This window comes from Sturnira hondurensis, unplaced genomic scaffold (assembly GCF_014824575.4).
Source record: "Sturnira hondurensis isolate 20B ecotype Veracruz unplaced genomic scaffold, ASM1482457v3 Scaffold0010874, whole genome shotgun sequence".
Taxonomy (NCBI): Eukaryota; Metazoa; Chordata; class Mammalia; order Chiroptera; family Phyllostomidae; genus Sturnira; species Sturnira hondurensis.
The window spans coordinates 1,438,570-1,445,496 of record NW_028083505.1 but is presented as its reverse complement, the minus strand read 5'-3'; positions in this window follow the sequence as shown (position 1 = coordinate 1,445,496).

The following is a 6,927-nucleotide window of genomic DNA, read 5'->3' as shown; positions in this document are numbered from 1 at the left end:
TCTTGGATGTGGCCTGAGATTCTAAATTCTCACATCCTCCCACATGACTCAATGCTAAAGATTCATGACACAAATTTTCAGCCTCAAACCATTAGATTACATTCTCAATTAATCCTCATCCATTGTAAATACTATTATTTTCTGAATTTTGATTATTATGATAAATGAAAAGAAGTATTCACAGAATATTAACTCTCATATTTTCTTATTTATTGCTGGTGAGAATAAACAGTTGTGCAAAATTTTACATTTTCTCTTTCATTATTGGTCTTTTTGTGTCCTTTTGTCATTGCCTAATGACAGAATCTATAACAGAGTTTATTGTTTTACATACTTTAATAAGTTTTATATACATTTGTCATTTGATAACTTGCTTTTATCTCCACAATCATATAATAATAGATGGGTAACTTTGAATATAATAATGTTAAGAAATTATATTTGTCAGTTTACTTTTAAAAAGGTAAAAAGATAGGTTATAAGTTCCCCAAAGGTTTTTTCAAAATTTGTAATTTATAAAAATTAGTTTGAATATAGAGAAATCTTAAAATTTATAAAAAATCTAATAGAAAAATAAGCAAAATAAATAAGCTGTGATTTTTAAGAAGACAAAAGACATGTGACTAAACATTTTTTAAATGCTGTGTATCCTCATTAAAATCATAAAAATGCCAATCAAGATCCCAATAAAATTCAGTTTTCAAAAACCAATTTTAAAATGGAGCCTGACAGAGACAATTATTAGAGGAGCCAGGATCAGTATTCCCTTACACATTTATAGGGAACCAATCTGCCTGGCAATGTAAAATGTAGCCCAGCCCTATCAGAAAGCCCACAGGTGTGTGCTGGCACAAAGGACATCAAATCCACACATCAGCTTTCCTGTGGGAAATCTGCATTATATGCATATTTAATTTTATATGCAAATCTCCATATAAGGTCTTCATTATACCTAGGCTGCTTTGAGGCTTGCTCTTGCTAAAATTCCCTCACCCTGAGTTGAAGCAACAAATGCTTACTGCATATCTTTAAAGTGACTTCCTGAAGTCTGCGCTAATTCTCCCAAGGACAGAGTTTAACCAGACCAATTACTCTTATCATTCCCTTGCATTTGCCAAATTTTTTTCTTGTTAATCTGTAGGAGGTAATCAGTAACATCCTTTCCTTTGTTATCTGTAAAAAGTAATTACCTAAAGCAAACTTGAGCATAATAAATGAGAACCTTCTTTCATGTATGCTATTAGAAAGCCAATATAAACTTGTCAAGGCAAGGGTTGAGGCACTCTCCCTTTGAGAGAGTGGCCACTTTGTCCCTTTTTCTCCACAGGACTTCTGTAGTCTGTGTGAATTTGTTCATTGCATCCACAACATACGGACCCCTCTGGATGGAGTCTGCATCACCCATTATTGATAGGAATTTAAATTAGTGCAATTACTTTGGAAACTTGTCTGGAACCTTCTTATAGTGCTGAATTTTCAGGTATCAGACACTCAGTCACTCCACTCTCGGCTATAAACACATGATAGAAAAAGTCATATGTGTAAAAAGTGGTATTTGTGTGCTGATAACAAGAATTCTGGAAGTACACATGTCTATAGAAATGAGAAAGAATGACAAAATATGTATAAAGGCATGTTCTTACAATGGAATACCAAAGACATCCAGGAGAATCACAGCCATATATAACAAAATGTGTAAAGCCTAGTAGTATAATATTGTGAGAAAGGAAAAACATAGAAAAAACATATTGCATAACATATTTTATATGCAGTTTACAAACAAGAAAATCTAAATTGTTTATTATTTAGGTATATCTATTTATATAAAGAACATAGAGAAACAAAGTATACACACCCGAGTAGAGTTGCTGCATCTGAGCAAGGAGATAGAGATAGCATAACAAATAAAACAAGAGTGGATATAATTTTTCTGGTGCTGTTGTAGTTCACTAATTGGACAATCCAGTGGTATTTTAATTTTTAAAAATCTGGTTTTGAATTGGAGGCTCTACATTATCATTTTTTAAAAAAATTACAAACTCCTGAGGCAGAAAGGTAATGAAGGAGACAAAAGGAAGGCCTCCAATTAAATTTCAACCATACAAGCTAAGGTATTACTCTAAGAGAGATAAACATAATTAACAATTGATAATATGATGAGTAGTTCACCTCAGAAGAAAGTAAAGTATAGTATGAGAATCTGAAAAACACTTTAAACTAAGGCTACTTAGTGTTTAGGATTTTCAAAAAAGATAAATGAGTTATTAAACATAGTAGGCAGAACTAAAATGAACATATCCGGATATAAAATAAAACCAACTAGAAACTTGCTTTAAATGCAAAACAGAAACTCTAGTTAAAAATAAGGACAGTTGTTCAGTATTCAATGGGTAGTGAATATATGAAAGTACTTGTTCAAGTTAGAAATACAGAAAAAGTTTAAGTTTATTAGAAAAGAACAGATATACAAGCATATTAAACATTTAATGACAAAATATTCTAATATCAAACTCCTTTCTTCCTTACACATTGACATTTATCTTTTACATTTGTGTTAATCATCTATCTGGAATATATTTTCATATTTTACATAAAATATGGATCTAATCTTTAAAATAATTTTCCACTTAGAAAGCCAATGGTCCCACATTGGTCCCAAAGGTCCCTTTTCCCACTGATTGATGATAACAATGCTATCATATATCAATTTCCAATATGCATGAGTCCCTTTATAGCTTCCCAATACTTTTACTATTTGACTATCCCTAAGCTAATACAACACTGTATTTATTACTGTATCTTTGGAAAAAACTATGTATAAACTATAGGACAAATCATCCTATCTTATTATTTTTCATAACTGTTTTAGCTATGCTTAACCCATAGCCCTCATACTTACAACATTTTTCCATTAAGTTCTAATATACATTTTTATCAGGTATTCTTAGACCCATTGTGGATTATGAAATTATGAGTAGAATGTTCAATATGTTTCTTAATTGGTTTTGTATATTGATCTTTCATCTACCATTTCTGCTAAAGTCTTTTGATACCTCAGTGTACAGATTATTTTCTATTTTCTATGTGGATGACATTTCTTTTCTTTCTTTTTAATTCTTATACTCCCTAACTGGCTAGAATTCTCTAATGTAACAACATAAGGAGGTATAGTAGCATTTTTGTTTTTTCCTGACTTATAAAATTTTATCCTATAAAACTTGTTTGTTTTATAATTTTCACACATTCCACTTATCACATTATGAAAATTCTTTTTTATTCCACATTTGCAAGGAATTTTATAATGAACGTTTACTAAATCAAATAAGTTTTCTACATTTATTGTTATGTTTTCTTTTATCTATTAATATGTATTTACCTTTGTACACTGCTTTAACTATTGTGGAGGTTGCAGTATTGTCCACAAATACTCACTACTAGTCTCTGCAAAAGCTTTATAAAACTGTGCTTAATGCCAGATGACTTGCAATTTCTATGCCAACTGTGGGAAGACTACAGTACATCCCTTCCTCAAATTTTGCTCTTGTCTACATGAATCCATTGTTATAGCTTGAACAGAAACACCCTGGAGCAAATCTGCAGCTTAGAGCAGAGCCAGAGCTGACCTTCAGCCTACATGAGATAAGAATTATAAAGCAAACTATGTTGTTTTAAGCTGCTGAGATCCCAAGATGGGTTATGCAGCAAAGCTGATGAAAAAAGCTTACACAATGTCTTTTCCGTAATATTTTTACTAGAATCTCTTTTAAAAGATTTTGCAAATTAAGTTTTCATCTTTTTCTTACAAATGTTTCCAACATTGAAATTTGTTTCTGATTGCACTGTAACTTTCACCACATTGTTTTAATATATTTTGGGTTGTATTATTTCTGTGAACTGTAATTTATTTTATTTTCATTTAAGCCAATTTTTATTATTTATTATTTATTTATTTATCTTTAGAGGGGAAGGGAAGGAGAGAGGGAGAGAAATATCAATGTATGGTTGCCTCTCACGCGTACCCCGCTGGGAACTGGCCTGCAACCCAAGCATGTGCCCTGACTGGGAATCGAACCACGATTGTGTGGTTCGCAGGCCCACGCTCAATCCACTGAGCTACGTCAGCCAGGGCACAAAAGCCAATTTTTAAACAAGCTCTATATGCATTTTAAAAAGTATTTATTCTCTTTTATAGAACATGCTAGTTATGTTTGTGAAGTCACACATATGTGCACACATGTCAAGACTATATTTTTTATTATACAACTTCAGACCTCTATTTTTTTAGTTCCTGTATCTGATTTATCTCTCACGTGTTGAAAGTGAAGAAGTCCATAACAATCAATAAATATCTATTGAACACATTCATAAAGCACTGCATCATAATTTTATTGAATTGAGAGAGAGAGACAGAGACAGAGACAGAGTGAGAAACAGTGAGTGAGAAACATCAATTTGTTGCTCTTATTTGTGCATTCGTTGACTGAGTCTTGTATGTTCCCTGACCAGGGATCAAACCTGCAACCTTGGCTCATTGGTACAACACTCTAACCAAGTGAGCTACTGATCAGGGACAAAGACTGTATCATTTTTTAAATACAAAATGGCTGTAATAATTTTTTACCTTGATTTTAATGGCATGACTATTTCTTGTTTTTCATTTGCAAGGGTCTGCTCTTCTTTCATTTTTTCTCTTTAACGTTTATATATTTTGTCTCCTGTTTTTGTATGTTTTAATACTATTTGCATGTATTTCACTTTTAAAAGTCTTATTTTTATTTAATGACAAAAATATGTTTGATCTTTGTTTCTAGCATGTTCATTGTGTTTCATTTTTAAGTCCATAATTTCCACTTTCCCATTTATACATTGTTGTGTCATTTGAGTTTTTTGTTTTTTATTATATTTATTGATGTCACATTGGTTAATAAATTTATGTAGGTTTCGAGTATATAATTCTGTAATACCTGTATATTGTATTGCATGTATACCACCCCAAGTTGTCTTCTATTACCATTTATCCTCTCAAAACCCTCTTCTACATCTCCCCACACTACTTTTCCTTTTGTAATTACCGTACTGTTGTCTGTGCTTAGTAGGTTTTACTTTTCTTCTTTTTTTTTTAGCTTAATCCCTTTACCCTTTTCACTCAGCCCACAACCCCTGTTCCCTCTTTCCCTTGACCGCTGTCAGTCTATTCTCCATCTATGAGTCTGTTCCTATTTTTTGTTAGTTCCTCTTATTAATTAGATTATAAAATTAAGTGAAATCATACTGTACTTGTCTTTCTCTGGCGTATTTCACTTAACATAAGGCTCTCTAGGTCCACCCATGTTATCACAAAAAGTGAGATTTCCTTTTTTTATTAATGGCCCAGTGTGTTTTGGGTTTCTTAGAATAAAAATCTCTGAATCATGAGGTAATTTCATTTTTAATTTTTTGAGTTAACGCCATACTGCTTTCCACAGTGGCTGTACCAATCTGCATTCCCACCAGCAGTGCGTGAGGATTCCCTTTTCTTCACATCCTTTCTGGCACTTGTTTGTTAATTCATTGATGCTAGCCATTGAGTTTTTCTTTCCTTTTTAATCCTCACCTAAGAATATGTTTTTTAATTGATTTTTTTAGAGAGAGAAAGACATCAATGTGAGAGTAAGGGAAATATTCATCAGTTGCCTTCCACATGAGCCCCAACTGGGGATCAAACCCAGAACCTTTGATGCATGGGACAACACTCTAATCAAATAAGCCACCCAGACAGGGTGTTTTGTGGGTTTTTTTTATATGTTTATGTCTTTCTTCCTAGTATTTAAAATATTTATATTACCTCTTTTTTAAAATTTATACCTGTAACTTTTATTCATGTATATGTATGTGTGTGTACTTATATGTTTATACACATATATATGTACATATATATATATACCTTTTTAACTTCTATTTCTTTATTGTTAACTCTAGTCAGTGTGAATTTGCTCCCAAATTCAATAAAAATAATATGAAATCAGTGCTCTTAATCTTTCAATATTCTCTCCTGAAATGCTCATCTTGCTTGGTTACATTGCTCTAATCATATATTTCATTCTGCTAGCTTGAAATTACATTCATTTGAACAATATACTTAAACTGTTTGCTTTTTGAAATGTCATATTTAGACTATATTATTTAGAATACTCACTATGAAAGATTATAACTATGCCTTCACATTTTAAGTCTCTTTCACATTTAAAAATTATATTTATATTTTTACATCATCCAGACTCATTAAATTTACATTCTATTTTGTCCTAAAATCCTGAAGTTTTCCAGCCTTACTTTTATTTTTCAATTAAAATTGTTCTCACTAACTCATGTTTTGCTGTCATAACTTGTTTTGTTTATAGTAATAGCAGCTTCTATAATTGTAAGTGTTAAAATTTATCTCCTGAACAGAAGAACTTATTTTGGTGAATCTATTGAGATGCTCATATGTTTTTTGCTCCTTTAATATTTTTTTATTTTGTATTATATTAATTACTGAATGCTAAATGAATCCTGTCACTCTTGACCTGGAAAAAAATTGGTTTTTCTGATTACATTATTGATATGCTGAGGGTACAAATAGTTAATATTTTATAAAATATCGTCACTTGTTCATGAGAGATATTTTTCATGTGGTGCATTTCTTTCTAGTTTTAGGATCATGGGATTGCTTGCCTCTAAAATGCGTTGGGGATCAAAAAACTATGGTACATTTACACAATGGAATTCTATGCTGCAGAAAGGAAGAAGGAGTTCCTACCCTTTGCAGCATCATGGATGGAACTGGAAAGCATTACACTGAGCAAAATAAGCCAGGCACTGAAAGACAAATACCATATGATATCACCATTAACAGGAATCTAAACAACAAAACAAACAAGCAAGCAAAATGTGACCAAAGACACTGAA